The 23,155-nt window shown below is 34.8% G+C and overlaps 2 long non-coding RNA genes across 2 annotated transcripts in view; one reads left to right on the top strand and one right to left on the bottom strand.

The window, feature by feature from the left end:
• Positions 1 to 23,155, bottom strand: part of LOC135293860 (uncharacterized) — a 248,147-nt gene that overhangs the window by 133,955 nt on the left and 91,037 nt on the right. The gene's annotated exons all lie outside the window — the stretch shown is intronic.
• Positions 6,205 to 15,961, top strand: LOC135295376 (uncharacterized). Its single transcript, XR_010357446.1, has 8 exons — positions 6,205 to 6,313; positions 6,486 to 6,592; positions 8,864 to 8,961; positions 9,687 to 9,793; positions 10,187 to 10,311; positions 12,514 to 12,569; positions 14,817 to 15,005; positions 15,750 to 15,961. It is a non-coding gene; the product is annotated as an uncharacterized LOC135295376 (long non-coding RNA).

A 23,155-nucleotide genomic window follows, 5' to 3' on the forward strand; every position in this document is an offset into this window, starting at 1 on the left:
TTCATTCTTTCTTGCTGCAAATAACTCGATGCTTACAAGATGTATTATATTTCTGTCCACTTCGAGTAGGCATTAAGTTGTTCTGTGTTTTACAGGTGACCAGAATAAAACTGAAGATTCAAATAGCAGTTATTTTTTCTCATTAGTAAGGGTTATTTCTCTGTTTGAAATATGCATTGTGATATTGTACAAGAATTCAGAGGTTATTGCTAATATTCAGTGTGAGAATTAAAAGGCTCATTTCATGTCTGAACTTCTTAAAGAGCAATTTTAATATCACCACATCTGAGTACAAAAGACACAGAAGAATTTGTGCAATATCCAATTTCCTAAAGGCTGATTATTCTTCATTTTACAAAGGCACTTAAAAACAATCTGTAAAGTCTCACATTATAGCAGTGTTTACTGAGAATGCATCATTAAAGATAAACAACTTGAAAACAGGCGCCATGCTTCACTGAAATACTAGAGATTTTTGTTCTGTTTTTCAAGCAAGCAGGGTAGTTCATGTATAGTTTAACAAATTCAGAGCCATTGTCTGCTTCCACCAGCAAAATGTTAATTGACTCCACTAACTGAAGCCAGGACCATACTAATTTTTTCTTTATTCTCTTAATTCAGGGGGTTTTTTCTGTTAAATGCAGATTTTGCACTAGAGATTAGATATGCTATGTGTTTGTATTAAGAGAAACTGAAGGAAGGTACATTGAATTAATTTAGGGTTTCTGTGACGTACTCAGAGATAACTTAGAGAAATTGCTTCCCTTAAGGTGCTGAGTAACACTGTGTGTGTCGTATTTTGCTGCTATTCTGGAAGGTAAGGCGTTTTTAATGAAATTAAATAACTTCTGGGGAAGAGAAGGAGCTATGAAAAAATAGGCACATAAAGACCTGTAGTCAAGCAAAGAGATTTGACAACAGTAACCCCCTCAGTTCTTTCAAGAGACCCAGTGTCATCAGGTGATTAAATTACCTTTTTTGGAAGCTGAGAAACAGGGAAAGCATAGGTTGGGTAATAAATCCTATTGGTCAGCACACCCACACAGCAGTCTTGGGGAAGTCTCAAGGAAGTCTCTCCTGGGGGAAGGACAAGGTAAGTCTCCTTCACTGTAATCCTACAACAAGCGTAGTCCTAGAAAAGGAAATTAGATCCTGTACTCCCCATCTACAAGAAAAGTATTACCAGTGTGTTTGGAAAACACTTGAACATTACACTAATGACTCCTGGTGAAGCCACAGTAATGACATAAAATATCTAGCCATAAACTGTCTAACCTACCCTACCTTCACTGTTACTGTGAAAAGTGGGTGCCTTGTGTATCAGAGTAGATATCTGAAACAGGCCGAAGAAATGACACCCCACAAGCCCATCTCTTAAATGACTGGAATAGTTAATAAAGTAGGTAAATACCCTACCCTAAAGAGTTAGGGTAATATTCTAAGTCAGATAAGATTTATCTTACCTGTTTGAAAGAATTTAATATCAGAAGAAAAAGGTGTAATTGCCTTTAATTCACTAATAATTAAGGCACTTCTAATAAAACCTATCGTGATGAATAAAAATTGCTCTCCTTCGGCTAACATGAATACAATGTATTCAGAATTACAAGCTGGACATGAACATGAACAGACTTATATTTTGAATTCTTCATTATCTTACAAATTGCATTTTATGTAGGAGGCTGCTTTGAATCTACAGTGATTACAACACACACATACAAACCCCTGCAAATCATAGAGGAGAGGTTTGTGATACTTGAATAATATATGAATTGAACATCAGAACTCTGTATCCCTGGAGCATGAGAACTGATAAGTATTTTTCAGGTTCATACTTGAACAATGCTTGAAGATGCAGATGCATAAATCAGAGTCAATGACAGTAATAGTGGTTTTAGTAATGGTTTAATGAGAAGTAAAAATAGGCATCGTGGATAACATCACCCTCCTTTCCTTTTTGGTAGAAAATTTGTTATAATTGATGACAAAACACTGAGAAAGGAAAACAGACAGATATGAATTAAAATGCAGTATAAAGGGGTAGAGATAATAGGTTTTTGTAAACAGGAAATTAGGATGGTTTTATATCTATGTTTGGAGAGTAATTTTATTTTTTTAAAAGCAATTTATTGACTTTATCTTTTGTAATGTATTTGGGAGGTCCACAGTCTTGGAAAAAAAACAAATTACCCTCTATCTCTCTTCTCTTTCTTCTTCTTTCTCCCACTACCATATCTGTATTTTTTCGTGTTTCAAAGTGTACTTCATCTGAATTCTGGTCAGAAAAAAAAAATCACTATTACTTCTAAATATACAAAAATGATGTTCATGTTTTTCAGGTGTTCTTAGGTTAAACAAATTTTAGTTGATGACATTTCAAAGGCTCTTTATGAGCAAGATTATGACACTTACATTAAATTTGTGCAACCCCTGACTGAAAATAATTTCAATCAGTCCCTTCTGACTCAGAACATTTAGTGTGATTCTATGTGTGGGATTCTTTTCTAGTTACAACTTTGAGGGTAAGAAACTACTGCCACAGGTGAACAGAGAAAGCAGAATCTGATCCAAGTAACTGTATACATAATTAAGGCAAAATCAACGGGGAATTCAGCATGTAATATGAAGCAGAATTTTATTCAAGTTGTATGATGACAAGAAAATTAGAACAGAAATTCCTGTATACTTTTCAAAAAGCAACAATTTTTGCTATTAAAAAAAACAAAAAGTTGTCCTTCTTCTATATGTTCTATGCTTTTGAAGGTAACTGATTTAAATAAATGTAGGATTTTTTTAAAATAGCCTCATTTGTCAAGGAAAGGGTTTCTTACTTATGAGTGATTGCCAAATAAAATCACAAAGGCATGAATCATTAATCATAGCTCATAAATCACAAACTACTGTAGTAGTGAGTAGCAATAGCAAAAATCAAAAAATAATAGGAGCACAAGGTAATTTATGAAGGGGTTCAATTTGCTGAACCCTTAGGGAAAATCTCAGTAAACCTTTCCACTTAGTCATTCACAGTTTTTGCTCTTCTTTTATATTATTTAATACATTTCAGTTAAAAAGAGGGAAAAAAAGCAGTAAAACAATAAGCTGGTCTCTGATACACTTATATCATCTGTAATTGCACTATATTTCATTTGGATGAAATGGGATTACTACTTTCCTTGAAGAGTGTAGGCATAATTGAAAGGCTGAAAAGTGGCATGAAAACAAAATATGAAATAAAGAGAATAGACGTTTCCGCAAGACTGAGCACAGATGGCACATTTATAATCTAAAAGTGGCAGAGACCTTTTGTCTTTGGTATGCAAATAACTAGTTAGAGAACTCTTTCTTTTTTATTTTAGAAATACCTCCCCCCCAAATGCTTTGTCCCTCCTGTGGCTCCATCTCCTAAGCATTTTAAAGAGTTTTCTATTATTGTCACTAACCATCTATGTAAAATTTCTCTCCAAGATCAAATGCAGACTTAATACAAAAGTTCCATGTCAGTGTTTAGCCCAATATTTTTTAGCTTGAAAAACACCAGCTTTACTGGTAGTAAAAAGTGACACAAAAATTAGATACTCAATATACATACTATTATTTTAAAAATGCTATAAATTCTAGGACTTGAATTAGATAATACACTGTTTTAAAACAAATATTCACATTTCCATGCAAAAGATGCACAGAATCCACAGTAATAGTTACAGGAATTTAGGTGATTGAACACGGAAAGAAGTTTTTCAGATTCCTCTGTATTAGAACTAACATCTCAAACATCTTTGGAAGATGACAGCAAAGAACTACTGAAGTTCTAAACAGCATGAAAATTAAATGCCCAGTACAGCTTATGCTCATTGTACTGCAACTCGTTTACAGCCAATAAAAGGATAACATTATCATAAAGGAATTTGCCAAATCCCAAATACCTAATTACACAAATACAGAAATTTGCTAAATCCCAAATATTTAATTACACAAAGGTACTACCTACTGCTTTATTTTTAGATGCATTCAGCTGATGATGTATAAAACAACATAACAGCATTGGCATTATGTATTTATATGTTTTCAGTATTCATGACTATAGATTGTCATATTTGCCCTTCTTTTTTTTGTGAAAAGAATCCAAGTTTAATGTGCACCATGAGAAATGTCAGTCCAGTACAGAATATACTGAACAAGCTTAACACCACTTAAATAATCCCATGCTGCATAACACTATTGGAATAGCAAAGATAAAGTATGTTCTGACCTTTGAAAATGGAAGGAAAACAACTGGAAATTCATTTAACAGTGGCCTAGTTGATTGAAAGTAGCTGTAATGTCTCTCATTTTCAACACTAAATTTCTATTTGAAAAAAAATCTTCAATGTTACAAGTGACATAAATATTGCCACATTTTTCAGAGAGGAGCAGTAGACTTTGACATCTTTGTTTCAGAGTTGTATTACACAATCATTTGCTACTTTGCCACTGGCAATCACTTGCCACTTGGAAAATGAACACTGTACATTAGTCTAGACAGTTATGCTAAAAGTTGACATCAATAGAAAGAGTAAGTTCTCTTTGTAAAGAATGCAGGAAGTCCTAAATCTACCAAAATTAACATTTGAGAATTATTTACATTACACTCTCCATGCACTCACAAAACTTTATTTAAGTTTGGTATGTGGATACAGATAGATATACATATGGATATAGATATAGATGGATATAGATATAGATAGATATAGATTATACAGATATATAGATATAGATATATAAATATATTGATACAGCTCTGTATTCAAGAACTCAAAGATTTCTCCCAGATCTCACTATCAGCTCTTCCCATTTCTTACTTACATTCTCTCTGTTTCACACTTCACTTCTCAGGTGATATCTTGAGCACTGTGTGTACCTATTGGATAACACTTTCAGAGCTGAAAATATCAAATGCTTCAGGTAGCAAATAGCTTCTTAATTTTTTTGATCTGCACAAGCCAATCACTTACCACTAAGACCTGTGAAACAGACCTTTCTCTTTCACAGACACGACTTTTCTTTAATTAAAAGGAAAATAATGAGTAAATAATTTATGTACATCATACCTGTACTTAATTTGGTCATATCGGTTTCTCACCTAATGAAAGATTTGAAAGCCCAAAATCTCACTCTTTTTTTCCCCTTTTATTCTTCTAATAATACCTGTTCTCTATGAAGTTACCTATGTTTATAGAAATAGGTACACTCTACAAACAAGTTGGAACAGATTTCTAAGACTTAGACTTTGCTCTGAAGTTTTGTGGTTTTTTGATACTAAGAACAACTTCATAATTATATCTGTTCCAACAAAAACAAATGGCTTTCCAGCAACTCTTCAGAAATGTGAAAATACATTTGCAAAACCATGAGAACTTAACTAAGTAACCACCATTCTATCTTAATACTACTTCAGCATTTAATCTTCTTTTGCCATCTCTGTAAGAAATATCATTAATAAAGACAGTAACAGCAAGATTAACCATTTAGTCAATCTTTAATTAGTAGATGTCTCTGCAAAGATATCTCAGAGATAGCCAGAGAGACTCCATACAATAACACTGCCTACATCTCTACTGGATGACCTGAGCTCTCCTAAGTTATCTTAATTTAACAAGTAATCTCACCAAAGAAGAGAGGATTTATACAACGAAAATTACTTCTGAAGATGTGAAATCACACTCCCTCTCAATTGGTATAGTAATACCAACTGTTAAAATTTGTCTTGCACTCTTGCATTTTTTTTGTTTGTTGACTTAGATCATATGATATATCATATGATTCTAAGATTCTAGGCAAATTTACTGTATTTAATATAGAGAGATCCTGCACAGAAATTCAAAAATGTTGAATCTAAAAGGTTTAATGAATTACGTCATATGAATAGTGCTGTGACTCAAGGAATGAAAGAGGATCTTTATATTTGTTTTTCACAGATATATTTGCTATTCATTAACTGATGCAACTTTACTTTGAGGGTGTACCATTAAGACTTATTCATCTCTTAAACTCCATCAAATCTAGACCACCATTTTAGGAACAAAAACATAATGAATCAGTTAGTATGGCATTCAGTAAGATATTTTTCTCTTTGGAAATTAGGAAACAAGGAAGATAATACATCTATGACATCAGTATGTCACAGAACCATAGAACATAGAAAAAAAGGATGGCTGGTGTTGGAAGGGACTTTAAAGATCAGCCAGTTTCAACCCCTCTGCATTGGATAGGGACACTTTTGACTTGATCAGCTTGCTCAGAGCGCCATCCAGCCTTGTTTTGAATACTCTCAGGGGTGGGTCATCCAGAACTTCTCTGGTCAGCCTGTTCCAATGTCTCACCCCCCTCACAGTAAAAAATTTCTTCCTGATATCTAATGTAAACCTACCCTCTTTCAATTTAAAGCCATTTCCCTTTGTCCTATCACTGCATGCCCTTGAAAAAGTCTCTCCCTATCTTTCTCATAGGTTCCCTTAAGGTGCTGGAAGTCTGCAATTAGGCCACCCTAAAGCCTTCTCTAATATATGTCGTCCTCTGCCGCTAGCTGAATCTTTCCCAAAGTCACATAAACATGGTAAAACTGCAGCTTGGGGCAGGAGCACAGGATTAGCTTCTTTATCATTACTTGCATCACTGTTTGGGAAGACAACATATGAGATCTTTTTGATTTTATTCATTGTGCTACCTTTGTCTTCTGTGCATTTTGTAACCTGATCTCCCTGGTGAAATCACACAGCTAAATTTGAGAGGCATATTGAGATTCTTATGCCTCTGAAATGCGTATTGATCAATAGAGGTTCACCTCTGATATTCAAGATCATTTTACAATAAACTCCTTGTAATATATAAGTCAAAAACGTCACACAGAATTTTTCAAGAGCATAGATCGATCCTCCAAATTCCTTTTGATAAATCAGTCACTACCTGGGGTGTTGGTGGGATTTACAAAACCTCTTCAATATGTGTCCACGCTGTTTCTAATATCAATTAGGTGTGTTGAGGTAATGATAAATAGATGTTCTAACAAATTTTCAATTAATTAAGCAAGTATAATCCAATGTTGGAATATCCAAAACCCAATATAAGAATAAAAGAGAAGGTATTTGTTGTACTTGTACAACAGCAAAAAAAGTTGGTTATGGAAACAAGACTTTTCAATAATGATTTCAAAAGTGATTTAATAGTCATAGAACAACAACAGAATCAATTCCAAAAATGACAGTTTCTACCATGGGAGGATGTTGTGTGGACATTCTGATTTAGGCTAGAATATTTACTGATTCCTCTGGTTTAGTGAAAAAGTTTTCCTTGACTGTAAGGAAAAAATTATGAGCTCTCAATTTTCATTTTTTTTAATCCTCAAAAAACCCTAAACCTCTCAATTCAGAATAAAGATGAGAATCTAAAGAGGAATACCAAGATGGATGAAGATATCAATGCTACCTTAACTATTAAGGAAGTAATAAAGCCTTTATTTTAAAAAGAATGACAAATATCTGCAGGAAGAAACAGCAGTAGAATCTGCTGGCACTTCAAGTACTGGCTTGCAAACATTCATTAACAGTGAAAAAAGAAATTCTGACCAGTCTGTGGGTTGGGTCATCATACCTGGGGAAAACCTCAGCCAAAAAGCAAAAGTATAAAAAAGTATCAAAAAAGAAAGTATAAAAAAATCATAAGCAATGACTTCTGCATGATATATTGTGTTTTCTCTTTCCTCTCACTGTCTTTTTCCTCTCACTTTCTGAATGTTCTTTGAGGCTAAATGTAGGTCTCTTATGGGATTATGGATATGACATAGTTATTGGTCTTTTTTCTTTTAAAGGATTTCCTCAGTACAGATAAAAAATGACGTGTGCTTTTTTCATAACTCCATGGGAATAAACTTTCATCTAAAAAAAGTCCTGCCAACTGCAGAAACATGGCTACTGAAAAGACCCAGCTAATACAGATAATGTAATCACTGATGTGAATTATCTCACACACAGTTTCTGTTGTGAAAGACATGAATTTTAGAAAGATCATTTCTTTACCTTTTTTTTCCCAGTGAACAGCCATTTTTTCTTCTTTTAAAATGAGCTTCAAGAATCAAAGAGGTGTATATAAGTACAGTAAAATATAATCAAGAGAATTTTAATCTAGCACAAAGTAGGCATGATACCACTTAATCAAAGACAAAAGAACTTCCAAGCATGTCCAAATTTTACAAGCAAAATTAAGCCATAACAAATCTTCAACACAATGCACATATCAATCTGAGCTTTCCAGTTGCTAACTGAATGCAAACATTTGAGACAGTCTGATTAAGCTGGAATATTTCCCTCATTATTTTACTGGTGTTTCTTGGTTTTATTTCTATATGTAAACTGCCTATGTATTTTTGGTGCTATTTCTTGTTTTGATGGGTTTCATTCTTTGCAGCTTATTTGGGTGTACCACCTCCTATCTCATTCAACTTCATGCAACAACATTTAGTAAATTATGTGCTCTCATAATTTTCAGTAGACTGCAGTGGTCTACAAGAAATAATTAAATCATAATGTAGCTCAAATTCATCCTTTCGATTGGGGTGGAAAGAATATCTCACATGGCACACATCATTTCACAAACTTCACTTTCATAAATAATCACAGAATCACTGAATGGATAAGGTTGGAAGGGACCACAGTGATTAATCTGGTCCATCCTCCCTGCTCAGGCAGGGTCATCCTAGCCCACAGGGCACAGGACTGCATCCTAGCAGTTCTTGAATATCTCCACTGGGGGAGATTCCACGACCTTTCTGGGCTACCTGTTCCAGGGCTTTGACACCTGCTGTGTAAAATTCTTCCTCTTGTTTAAGCAGAGCTTCCTGTGCCCCAGTTTCTGCCTGCTGCCTCTTGTCCTGCTGACTGGCATCACCGAGCAGATCCTGGCTCCATCCTTTTGACACCCTCCCTTCAGGTAGTTATAGACATTGATGAGGTTCCCTCTCAGCTGTCCATTCTTGAGGCTTAACAGAGTCAGCTCCTTCAAGTTATCATTGTAAGAGATGCTCCAGTCCCTTAATCATCTTTGTTGTTCTCCCCTGTACCCACTCTAGGAACTCTGTGTTTCTCTTGTACTGAGAAGCCCAGAACTAGGCATATAAATGGTATCCACAAATTTACACTCAAATTTCCCACACCAAAGTCAAAAGAACCTCATCACAAATACCAACAAATGTGGACAATTATCACACACTCCACCTCTTGTCCATCGCATTAAACAACAAAGACTGCCCACAAATACTTGGCCATGGATTTTCCTGTAGGGTGTTAAGTAATTCTAACAATTCCAGATTTCAATGATATAATAATAAATAAGCAGGATTTCCCACTTTACTGACTCAGACAGTTTCATCAAGTATGTGGCTATCTTGAGAGAAGTATCAATAAAGCTATCTAGTCAGTCATTAATGGTAGGTTTAGCTCTCACTCACAAACAAATAAATAGAGTTTTAATTTGGTCTTTGCTACAGTCGCCTTTCTTAAGGAAAAGGGCAACTGATATATTATTCTTAAATTACTATTTTTAGAAGATAATATTTTCAGGAAATGTAATTACTCTGTCCAATGATTTAATGTTCTGATCCTCAATAGTTTGAAGAATAGTTGGTGAATTTATTTGCATGTGCCTTTTTTTGAAAGATGGCTTAAGAAAAGAGAAGATTTCATGCTGTACAGGAATGTTTCTGAAGTCATTTCAGCAATAATGAACCTTTTGTGATTTTTGGAAGAATATTTAACCCTTAAAGGTATTGCACCTTTGCTGCTTTAATAAATTAAGCCAATTGGACTTAGAGGTAATTTCTGTTAGGGGGTCTTTATGTCTACACAGACATCCTAAGGGATCCTATGTGCATGACCCTAAATTATTCTGTTACTAGATCATGCAGCATAAATGTAGATATAGAGGGATTTTTCATTTATGAAATATATTCAGTGAAATATTATCTAAATGCATGCTGAGGGATTTTTTTTTCTTCTTTTTGAGATAAATGGAAAGCTGATTCTATAAATGAACTTGAAGACCAGAAATTCCAAGAGATCTCAGAATTATCTGGAATTTATCTTACATTGCTTAATATCTATTCTTTACAAGACGCTTTTATTTAATGCCATGCTCAATCCTTTTTTCTCTTTTGAAGTACACTGACTCATTCCTGTGGCCATAGAATTCTCCTTATGTGCAACTCCAAGAAAGTCATTACATTCTGAGCTACTGGCAGACAGCAGTGTGAGTGTGGCAATTCCAAGTTCTACAGCAGTTTGGGTAGGGTAACAATACAAATTCTGCAATTACATTATTAATCTTTGTTGTTTCAATATGCCAAGAAACACATAATGCCTTATTAATTCCTTTGAAAACCTGACTAATTATCTCTGTAACAACAGATTTTCAACCTCATATTTAGTGATAAAAAAAAAGCTCTTGCAGTCTGGGATCATGAATTTTTAAATATTAATAGGAACATGATTCTACATCTTGTTTGTCTGCTGTAATCTGGACTGCCCAAGTGTGACAGTAAACTAAATCCACCACTCTCAGTCTTTCTCCCGGTAGAAATACTGGTCAGTTTTCATTATTATGTTCCAATGATAACATACTGCTTTATGTTATCATGGAAAGTATCTGGAGTCCTGCCCTAAAAACAAGACCCTACCTAATGGCCATCTGTCACTAGAGAATGTTAATTGTGCAAAAAAAAAACAAAAAACAAAAACCAGCCAACAAAATCAGAAAGATTTCATTTCTCTTCTGCAGGCCAGCATGGCCCTTCTATCTGCTTCTCACTGAAGACTACCTGGGTCTGCAGAATTATCACTGGGACCTCTGAGTCTCTAAAAAATGGATTTTTTTTCTTTTGACATAAGACGGTTAAGGAGGAATGATTGCAAACCCCTGGCTGAGTGTTACATGCAAATGTATGTAAAAAAAATCATGTGGGCTTTTTACAGGAAATTAATATTCCAGCCGAAGACCCAACCTCAAAAATATGCAAGGATTTTTCACAACAAAGCTAGAAATACAAGCTGGTTGTAATACAAACAGAAACAAGGTAGACATCATAAGAAAGTAGTTTCTTCTTATAACATTAAAATCTTAAGAATGACAGGGTGTTTCATAATGGTAAAACTGTTTCAATATTATACACTGTGCAATATGCATTAGTAATGTATATATATACTATTGTAATTAATAATACTTGGTCATAGATAGCATTTGAGGAATGACTTTGTAATGGAGAAGCTTCAGAAGCAGGACATTATAATTTGAAGTCTGATTGTAATAGCTCTAGTGAGCTTTATTTTCTAGCTGGAAATATTAAATCTGCTCACTGTTAAACAAGGTGCTTGGTATCTGACACTTTCTGTATGCATTAAAATATCAGAACTCAGATCTTAATCCTTTACAAAACATAGTTTGTGATTCATTTGGATTATAAGTACACTAATGATCTTTGAAAAGGAATTGTAATTTGTCAGAAAGAATGAACTGGCAATTAAGACGTGCCAGCACTAAGAACAACAAATGGGAGAAGTGAATTTTCAGAACTGGAAGAGGAACTTGTAGAAACCCAGGCAGGAAAAAACAGAGTTGCCCAAAACTGTGCTTCATCTGGATGTTGGCTGAGAATATTGAAATACCACAACCAGATGAGAAACTCTGAAGCAATTTTGGGGCCATTAAGATAGTCACAGTTCTCACGAAGCCTTAAATGACAATACATTGGTATTCTTATATCATGAGATGAAAATGAATGTACAAAGATAATGACTGTCCAAAGAAACTTTCACACCTGGGCAATGTTAACCATGTGCCCAGAAGGAACATTTCTATAATGCACTGTAAAATCATTTACAGTAATTGCTGAAAAGCGCAATTAAATCTAGACTGCTTTGTGACTTCCAAATATTGGCTTAGTGGCAGAAGTAGTCACAGATCTAGGTTCTCCAGAAAATTCTGTCTGCTCTATGAGTAGAAAGCCATATAAAATTTTCTCTTTCTCATGATCTGATGATAACATCTGGATAGGTTTGATTAAATTACACCACATTTCTTTTTGTACAAAAACATGCCCAGCATTTTCTCTGAATTAGAGTTTTGAACATTTATTTCCCCAGGTTTCTATAGAAAAGTCTGGGATGGATCATTTGGTTTTCTTTAAAATGAACACAAATGTGTTAGTTATGATTTTAGATCCTTTTGTCTGTCAGTGGGTAGGCATTCATGTGTGATTCAGAGAACAAAAAGAGATACCTGCTGTGTCACTCACAGTGGAGACAGTGAAGGAAATCTAAAAACTGCTATTGCAAGAAAAGTTGCTATTGCACCTGGAGACTTTGAAGTCAATTTTTCAAAGGTTATTTCTTGTCAGATTTTAAAAGTTAATATCTGTGAACAGGAGGGAGCCTCCAAAAAAACTGCAGTTTTAGGGATCTCAGAATACTTCTTTTCTTTTCTCTTCCCTAGTGCAAAAAAATGCATCCATAACATAGGAGGTATGAACACAGGTGCTGGAATAAAGGGTAAGATCCAGTTTTTAATTACAAAGCCTATCATACACTTTCATCATAATGCTACATGTCATAAGTCACAGCAGTTGTAGGATGGTTCTAAAAGTGATAAACAATTTCATGGCAAGAAAAAAAATCTATTACAAAAAGAAATCAGCTCAGGTGAACTTTGAGAGATTGTATGGTTCAGCCTCTTCCACTGTAGCCAGTAATATCTGGTATTGAGCACTATTAGAGACAAGCTATTATATAGAACACTTCTACCAGAAAGATATTCTCAAATGGACTGATTGAACTGTGCTCACATTGTAAATGCACACACACACACACACACACACACACACACACACACAAAAAAAAAAAAAAAAAAAAAAAAAAAAAAAAAAAAATAGAAAAAAAAAGAAAGGAAAAGTAAAGGTCTGGTACAAGTTTTATTTTTAAAAGTACACTGAATATGGCAGTTAAAGGCCAGATCTCAAAATTGTACTAGGAAAAATCCACTGAAGAAAAGAGTTCTTTTCATATCAGATATAAACAAATTATTACATATGAGGTGCAAGTCTTCTCTGCATGCTGATATGCATGCAGAGAAGACTTGCACAGAAATCAGTAATTTTTTTCTAATAAGAAAGGGTTTAGTGTGATTAAAATACAGGAAGAATAAGCAGAAGGATTCAACATTGTTAAGAACAAGTGACTCTTAAAAGTCGTAATTTCTTTCCTGTGGTGTTTAGAAAGGATGGAAAATTATTTAGAGTATTCACACATTAATCACAGATTTATTTTTTGTTCCATAGGAAAAATGTTTACAAGACTTTCTTTGTGACAGATGTACATAAACTCTAATTTTATTCCTAAGAACCAGCTCATATTTTATTTAGGTTTTTTTGATAATTAATCTTTGTGTAGAAGAAAAATATATTTTTTTCTTTGGATGTTTCACCATTGAAAGTATTTTGCATCACATAAGCTCTCAAAGCGCTCGTAAGGGGCCCTGTATCTTAGTTAAAATTAAAAAAAAAAAAAAACCAAAAAACTAGACACGTAAGAAAAGGGACCTAGAAGTCACATTTGCCATACCTATATATACAAAAAACCTTTTTAACAAGGAAAGACTCAGAACCAAGACACTGAGTTGTTGAAACACTAATTTAGCTAATCTTTAAATGGACTGATTTTATAGAATAAGTACACCTACCTCAGTATAATGAAACAAGATAATATTTAGGGGTGTGCAAGAACTACAGTGCAACTTCACAATAAAAACAACAATGTAAACCAGTGTAATTATCTGATGCAATTATCTGACACATAAGCAGTTGAATACCTTTTTTTTTCACATCTTCTGCAAAACCTTTCACAGGGCATGCTACAATGAGCAGGACAATAGTTTTATAACTGAAACAAACATGCAAGTATGTAGGTGAGATCATATAAGAATTCCTTGGGCTAGTTTTATTTTCTTGAGTCATAAATTTCAAACTTAACCATTGTTATTCAAAGGTGGGGTTTGGCTTTTTTTTTGTTTTGTTTTGTTTTGTTTTGTTTTGTTTTTTTTTTTTTTTTTTTTTTTTAATTCACATGATTTTTCACAGAAAATCAGTTTGCTTGCTCCTGGATATTGCTGGTGAGAACAAGCTCAGGTCTCAGCCTTTGCAGTTACAGCAGAGTTTTCAGAAATTGTGGTTAAAGGAAAAGAATTCACAAAGAAAGATTGAAACTCAAATGTACACATAATCCCTTCTGGTCTTTCTGGGGTTTGGCTCAGAATTTTTTCTGGGTACTTAGATTTCTAGTCCCAACTTTATAATTTTTTCTTACAATTTAACAGCATTGAGAGATTTTTAAGCTAGTGGCAAGTTTTACTGATAGCAAAAAGTGTCAGCAGTTCACAGACGGAAAAGGCAGCTCTTTTGTTTATCACTTGACTGTAGATAAATAGAGAAGTCTGAAACAAACCCAATAATTGGGTTAAGTACACAGTGATAGAAAACACTTCAATCTTACATTTTTAAAGTTATTTATTCTTGTATTGTTCTAACTCATAAAACAAGGTGTGGTTCCAAAGTCTAAAAAACAAGAGTGATGAAGTCAAACAGGTTTAAAAGAGGAACTGCAGGTAAACTGAATCTGATGTCTTAGAATAAAGAAATTATTCAAGATCTTTGTTTTGAAGTTAAAAACAAATAAACAAACAAACAAACAGAATAAGAGACTGAAAATGTGATGGGCTGTTTTTCTTTTTCCTAATTGTTGTAGATCTAGTACTGTTCCCAGGGTCCAGTGCATCAGAAGATACATTTCAGCGCTGCCTAGGGCTAGTAGTCTCACTGTGAAAACCCCTCAAGACCTCTCCAGCACCACTGTTTTGATGACATTCTACTTAATGAAAGAAAATAATTGGGGGAAGTTTTTTTCTTGCTCTAACTGTACTTGAATCCTGACCAGGTAATCAGACAGGAATCATGGTAGAGGGGCATTGCTGTAAGGCAGAGGCAAATGTGGGTATGTGTCCTGATCTGAAGCACTGGCAGAGGGACCTGCTCTGTATGGCCAGCCCTGGCTTGCTCCATGGGCAAAGGTGGGACTCTGCCTGATGAAAACAGGTTGGAGAACTGTTTCTCTTGCTACACTCTTTTAGGAGCACAGGACCAAAGCTGATCCTCTGACACAAGGGAGATGTTTGTCAGAGCAATGCTTCACTGCAAAAAGGGGGCTACTCCTTTCACACAGAGAGCTAAGCTTGTGAAAAGTACTCTTAAATAAACTAAATTATAGGACCTTCCCCTTCAGATATGCCGTGCATTTCTAAAGGCTTTGAGCCTGTGATAAAACTGCATGGCGATGTGTGTATTGAACGCTCATGAGCAAAGAAATTCCAAACAAATATTGACAGACTCATAACAAGACAAAGAACTCTGCTCCTCTGTTTTCATCTCACTACAAAGTGTGAAAATATACAGTGCATGAGAAATGTCAGCAGAGTTTCTGAGATGTTCTTACATACTCCAGTGACAGACATAGTGAAAGAACACATATTAAACTGCAGCATCCAGCTGACAACACTAAATATTGCAGCATGGAAAATGAGAGGATCAGCTGTCTTCTCCCCATCTTCTTCATCTAATCTAGCAGAGTCAGTTACAAGGGAAATGTAATTATAAATAAATAAGTATTTCCTGTCTTTCACAGGAACTCATTGCTGTACACAAGAAGCAAGCAGTACCATGACCATAGCAAGGCATGAATGACAGGAATGAATTGCAGAATGGGGACGGAAAGAGGGAAGGAGGGAGACAACCCTTGCTGCTTCTAATCTTGAGACAGTACTATAGTTATAGTATACAAGCTGGAATCTTGGCATGACCATTCTGGGCAATGTACACCACCTCTGTATACGACTGTATGGTAAGGTAATACACACTGCATCTGTATTTACCACCAAAAAAGCAATGATTAAAAAGATTGAAAGGCTGGTTTATGTTACAAAAAAAAGGAATTAATAACTACCAGACTAATTTTTTACTCACAGAACTATTAAAAATGCATTTTTGTCTCACTAAAAAATGAATGAACAAGAGACATAATATATGTATTATGTCAAGATGAATTTCAAAATATTTTATTCTATCTATGTAGTTATTTTATCTAGGAACTTGTCATATTCAAGTATCTAGAAGCATGGTACAATGAAACAAGGCCATTGCCTGAACTTCTCATTAGAAGTTCATTAGAAGGCAAGTTCATTGCCTGAACTTCTCATTAGATACCAAATCTAATCTTGCTCATGGAAATACAAAGTAGTACGTCAAGTCTTCCTTGTACAGATTTTTTCCTGTGCAAAGAAGTGGTGCTATCTAAAAAGTTTTTCGTATAAATCTTTGCCTGAGATTTTCAACACTACTTAGAAAAGTTGAAGTCCCTGTATGTATTAAGAAACAGGCTTTCAAAAACATCCTAAAGCAATAAATATATTAGCCTTTCGCATTCGGCAACTTATAAACTGTAGTTGTCCTTTCCCATAAAATGCCCATTTCATTGCACCATTTCCACAATTCAATACTTACATAAAACCAAAGCAGAGATAGTGTACTGATGGATTTACATCCTAGCTTAAATTCTTCTGCATATATATAAAAGTTATCTCAGTATCATCACCATGGAAATCTCCATGTACCATGCATCAAATAAAGACAAGTCTGAAGAGATGTGAGTACCAAAACCTGCAAGCATCTCCTTATTATGCAGTGATATTTCCTTACATGGGAATAAAAATTTTTGTCAAAAAAATAGCAAATTAATTACAGGAAATGTCATGGTTTTTGCCTGTGCAAAATTAATTTTCACCCATCATTATTTTATTTTCATTGAAATTGATTTTAAAATATTTTTTAGCAGGAACTGAAACATTATATTATATTCTTAAATTGAAAAAACCCCATTCTTTTCCTTTAAACTCATATGTATAAGGTTTAGATTTTTACTCTGAAGTCAAACTAAATAAGTACTCTTTATGGTATATACACATGTCCTGAAAGTTTAATGGTAACCCTAATGCACATTTTAGAAACATTCTGAAAAGTTTTCAACTGGTTATCTTCAGTGTCTTTCACTTTACAGTTAAAAGTAATTAAGCACGGATAATTTATGAGATTGCATTGAAACATAAAACTTCAAAGGTAAAGATATAAAGCATGGTTTTGGTCGACAAGCATTTTCATTCAGATTTGTTGGCCTGTAGCTGCTGTGATGTTTTAATTGTGTAAGTTAGAAAGCAGATTAGCATTAGAAGCATTAGAAGAGATGGATAAATATATACCCTCAACTATTTTTCCTAATGCAACAGTCATGTCTTTGTCTTTGTCCATGCATAATTCTCTGATTTATTAATTCCTGGATCTCTTATTGCCAAATCTTTATTCTTCTATGCTATTTTGGACTAATCACATTAACCATTAGCTAATTAAAATGCTCAGATGTTGGTAAATGTTTATAGAGAATGATACTATCTCCATTTCAACTGCATAATTGCCATATAATAATTAAAAATTACCTACATTACCTTAGAACTTAAGAATGAATATTTGTTTCTCTTGGGTTTTGCTAATTGCTTTTATACATGTGAGCAGTGTATCAATTCTACTTAAGCATCAGCTAATTGGAAAACAGTGACCTGTCTTTCCTACACAGCACAGTGGGTAAGAATACAGGACTGGTTTCTGTTTCCAGACTGGGGAAAACCCCCCCCCCCCCAAAAAAAAAAAAAAAAAAAAAAAAAAAAAAAAAAAAACCAAAAAAAAACCAAACGTAGTCCAGCAGCTGAACAGAACATAGCGAATGTACCCTTTCTTCTTACCATACCGTATAACAGTCTGTTACCTTATCTTTTCCTTCTTTTTTTTTTTTTTTCAGTAATGCATCTCACTAATATTATCAGTGGGGATTCATCTCCCATCATTTGCACATAAATGGGGCTATATCATTAGGTTCTCTAGGAGCTCTGGGCTTATTTTTGTGTGCAGATAGTTTTCAGACAGGTACTCTTTATTCATTCAGGGAGGCCTCACAGTGCAGTGATTTATCCCTTGATACAGATCTTTGACATGAGAACACAGAGGGTGATTTATTCTGCGTGATTTAGTTGAGTGAACATGTGCTGTCAAATAGTAAAATGAAGTGTGTATATTGTATAATGGGGGAATTGAAATAGAATTTATAAACTGTCAGCTTATTGTAAAACCCTGTGCAATTTCTACTAGACTCTTCAAAAAAAAAAGCTCTATTTCAAGTTGTTTCAGCAGCAGCTGCAGCTGTTTAAGACATGCTGGGAAGAAGCAGTAATGGCAGTGCTTAGCACTTCATTACATGTCATTAATTCGTGTCACCATTATGCTCCTCTATTTACACTGTGCTGGCATGTAACTTATCTCCTTACTTTCCTATAAAATCTGTCCAAGAATTGTTTCCATTAACATCCATTGCCAGGTTTCTCTCAAATAAGATTGGAACTCCCTGTTAGCTTCCTGCATGGGTGCTTAAAGGCTTGCTTTTCTGCTTCTGTGAGTCCTGCAGCTATCTCTAGGAAGATAATCCATGGTGAGTTAGCTTCATGCATCCTCAGTCAGGAGGAAACAGCAGGCCTTTCACAGCCCAGCCAGATTCCTTGCAAGTTTTCAGATCTCTTATCAGGTTATGAACATAAGGTTCATAAAGTGATAGAAACAGTATCTCCTAGGTCAGGTTGTTGTACAGTTCATCCCATCATACTGAGGCATAAAAAGAGCTACATCTTCTTCACCTGGGAGGAGAAGTAGAACTGGTTCCTCTCCCTAAGGCCAATGCTAGTGCTCTTCCTGTACTAAATTGCTTAAGAATGATCCAAACTGCAAGAGACCGAAAAGGTCACCTTGCAATGGCTCCTGTTAATGTTAGCCCAGTGAGCAGTAAACCTGAGGCTAAGTGCAGAGTAAATTCATGTCCTTAACAAACTGCCAAGTAACCTTGTCAAAGGATCCACCAGGCAACTTATATCTTCATCTAAACATAACATTTTAACTGTTATAGCTATGGTATGTGATTAATGAAGGTACTTTTTTTTCATGCTTGCTTTCTATGTCACTGCTTCCAAGCAGCTGTGCTCTCTGATTTTTTTCTCTGGAAAATAAGCAACTATTTCACTGGGTATATCTGTGCCCTAATTTTGGGGGATTTTTAACTTTAAAATTGCTTCTGTGAGCAGTTTTGAAACAAGAAATGGAAGCCAACATTATTATGTTGAAATTCATGTTTATCCTGTGGCCTGAAAGGCTTGCCTCAAGTGTAGGTATATCTCCAACTAATTTAATGTGAACATGTGGATTTCTGTCCAAATCTAAGTGAGTCCTCAGTGACTGCAATAGAACTGCAAAGAATCCATAGCAGCAGCCTAGTGCAAAACCCGTCAAAATAGGTTCCATGTCCAGAACTATATTGAGACAGTCAGGCAAACATAGGGATAAAATAATTTGTGACTATTTTATTTTGTTTTTACATATATATACACACACACATATATATAATTTATTAAGAAACTTAATTTTCAAAATATTTACCTGTCTAAAGATTGCTTCCCCTAATCAAACATTTAAACCTTTGTGATGTTGGAGAGTTTGCACTTTTTTTTTTTCAAGAATCTTGAAATAAACCACTCATTTTCATACCTACCACTTTGAAAATACACTTTTTTATGTCATGATATCTGGTAATGAAGAAGAAAACAAAACAAAAAGAAAAAGTAAATTGCTTTTTAAAATTCTGAAGCCCTGAGCTGAAAAATACCAGGGGTAGAATTATGGTAGGACATGAACGTTCCTCAGGAGCTAAGCATGGTTTGCATGATCAAAATATATCAGGTCTAGTACCAAGCATAATAAAGATATTTTGCAGAATATCTTGTTTGTGAAGATGAGCCCAGGTATTTTAATTAAATAAAAAAAATTGCAGCATGGAAATTTCTCCATATTTTCGCTTCTGGTTTAACTTAGAAAAATAATAAGCAACAAAAGCAACAAAATAAACACACCCCCTCCACACACTTGGTTTTTTGTAATAGATTGCAGTGTAAACATAGATACATATTTGGCCTGAGGCAGACAACAGTGCTACTATCATTAGGGAAAATGACTTCGGAGGGTTCCAGGTTTTCAGCCCAGCTGAGCTGACAGAAAATTCAGCTGAGTGGATCAGGGAGAAAATGTGTTTTCCTTACGTATTGGGATGCACAAAATGTACTGTGTCTGCTTCTAGATCAGTGTTCTCTGTATGTCTGTCGTAATTCAATATCATGCTACCATCCCTGTCTATTGTGAAAAGCTCCATCTGCTCTCTGATATCTCATTTTTCCTTGCTATGCAGGAAAGACATTAGGAGACGGAGGTCAGAGTTCTACCTCATTTTATGCATGTTTTATTTGTAGACAGTGCATTTTATTTGCCATGTGGGCAGTCATGTAGTTAATGATAAAGCTCATCCTACTCCAGACACACCAGCTCCCACTTAGGCTAAATTATTCTCATTAACTGCCTGAAGTATGGAAGATGTGATAGACATGATTGCAATCCTTGCGCAAAGCTTTTAAGACTGTAGTTATTGCTTTGTGATCAAGGGAATCATGAAAGCATGGACTGGCATAGGTTACAATTCTTTCTTTTCTAGAAAAATACATTCATCTCTTCAGCCAAGCTGCTCCTGGAGAGAAAACTGACTGTTCTCTGCTATTATGAACACTTTCTATGTTTTAATCTATGCTTTTTGCTGCACAGCTGGTAGGAACAGCAACGAGCCTGGAACTGAAGGACAGAGGGAGGCTTTCAAGTGCCATGTCGGGAGTCTAATTAGAATTTCTTAAAATTCAGTATCTAAGTGCAAGAGAAGATGAAGACCAATCCCTCTTGAGTAGGGAAACTGTTACTACACATCAGTGAACTCTTCTCATGAAACAAATGCTTTTTGCTTTTCTTTCCTTTTCTCCATTATGTTATTTAGAATGATTTTAGCTATTTCTGAACAGTGCATTTCATAGAACATTCTCTCAAACTTTCTGCGAAGTGTAGACTAACCAAGCTTCAGTTCTTGACAAATTTTCATCAGCATAGACACATTACAAATATGAAAGTCCAGGGCTATGTTTTTGAAGTCCCACAAACATAAAACTTAAATGTAAAGGTACAAGTGTGCTGTTAAAGTGTATTAAAGTCATATTATTCAGTGGAAGGAAATGAGATAAATTTTTGATCTTGTATTCAGAGTGTAACTCACATCACCTAACTCTTTAAGATCTGAAATCTAAACACCTAGAAGTACAATAATCACTCCAGGCTTCTGTTTTGTTTAACTTAGGAAAGTTTTTGACATCCACTTTTAAACAGTTAAATCACACCACTGAAATCTCTTTGTTTCTCTACTGTAAAAAGAGTCCAGATAATTGGATCAGAATTTCATTCTCTAGAATCACAAAAGAAAAATACTGTAATTCAGTAATAGGCACAAGGTAGGATCAGCAAAAACTATGCTTGTTAGTTAATGAATTCAGTTAACGAATTCAGCATGTGCTTTCTGAGAGTAATAATAATAAAAGAAAATAAAAAGAATTTTCAGAGTAAGGATCATATCCAAAATAAAACTGATTTCAAGATTTAAGGTGTAAATTATTCCTTTTTAAAGTATATTAAGTATATGCCTCCATCAAGGAACACAACTTCAACAGATTCTCTAAGTGCTTCAAAAGTCTGTAACAATTACTTTTAAATGATGTAAGAAAGGAAAAATTCCACATATTAAGTTCTTCAAGTAATAAGTATGAAAATTGATTTGCTTTTGTCTGGTTTTGTATATTGTATATGAAAATATAAACAACTGAAACTTTGCATAAGGGTTTACTTATTATTATAATGAGGGTATTTAATTTGTGTAAGATATTTATCATTTTAGTGTCTCTACTAAATTAATTTCATCTTGCAATAGCATGAGTTTAAAAAAGATTTGAAAAGTTGATGTATGATAGCACAGAAGACATTTCTGTAAACAACTGCAGAATATACCAGAAGATATATGTTGACTTTTAGCAAGTAAAATTCAACAATTGCATCACTGTATGCTGGGGGCTGACTGACACATTGTCCATAAGCCAGCAATGTTTGTTTATGGTGAAGGAGGTTAATGGTATCTGTGCTGCAGTTGGAGAAATTTCACCATCAGTGTGAGTGGAGGGAGGGATCCCTTCCCTCTTCAAGCACTGGTAAGGTCACACCAAATCTCATTCTGGGCTGCCCCTTCTGAACATCAGAATCTTTCTTACTGTGAGGGATGACTAAGCACTGCAACAGAATGCCCGAGAAGTCTGTGACATTTCTATCTTTGGAGATATTCAAAAGCTGTCTTAATATGATCCTGGCAGACTGGCTGTAGGTGTCTCTTCTGGAGCAAAACCTTTGAACCAAATAATCTCCAGAGGTGTCTTCCAATCTCAATTGCTCTGTGGGTCTAAGAACTGAAATTCAGTGGTGTCATATGGCTTCGCAATACTTCAGTCCTTCTTCTGAAACATCTGAAGTTTCTTTACTTGTCTATGTATTATATATTGCCATGTAGATTTATTCTGTATAATTATAATTTTTTAAGTGAAAGCTAATACCTAAGGAGTAATACAAAAATGTACATTTACATAAAGTTCATTTAGAAACTCTGAGTTTCCTACTAAGAGTTGAGTTAACTCAATTAAAGTAAACTAAACTTTTGGAAATAACATTAGCTGAGATAAGCTAAAGCTGGTGGAACAATGCCACCATCCCATCTGACCCAGCTTGTCATGTAGGAGATTACTGTGGCTGAACAGAGCAGCTGACAGGAGAAAGTCTCAGGGACAGGAAAGGAGTGTAAATGATGATTCATACTCTGTGTGCTTATTGTAGCTTCATGCTGACAATGTGTTTGCAAATGCTAATAAAAGTGCAGAGGAGTAGGAATGTGTCATACTTAAGTCCATCCTTTCTGATGAGGCACATGCAAAGGTCTAGCTGTTCTTTCATCTCCACAAAACGTAAGAAAATATTAGAATCTGA

This window comes from Passer domesticus, chromosome 2, assembly GCF_036417665.1.
Source record: "Passer domesticus isolate bPasDom1 chromosome 2, bPasDom1.hap1, whole genome shotgun sequence".
NCBI classification, from domain to species: domain Eukaryota; kingdom Metazoa; phylum Chordata; class Aves; order Passeriformes; family Passeridae; genus Passer; species Passer domesticus.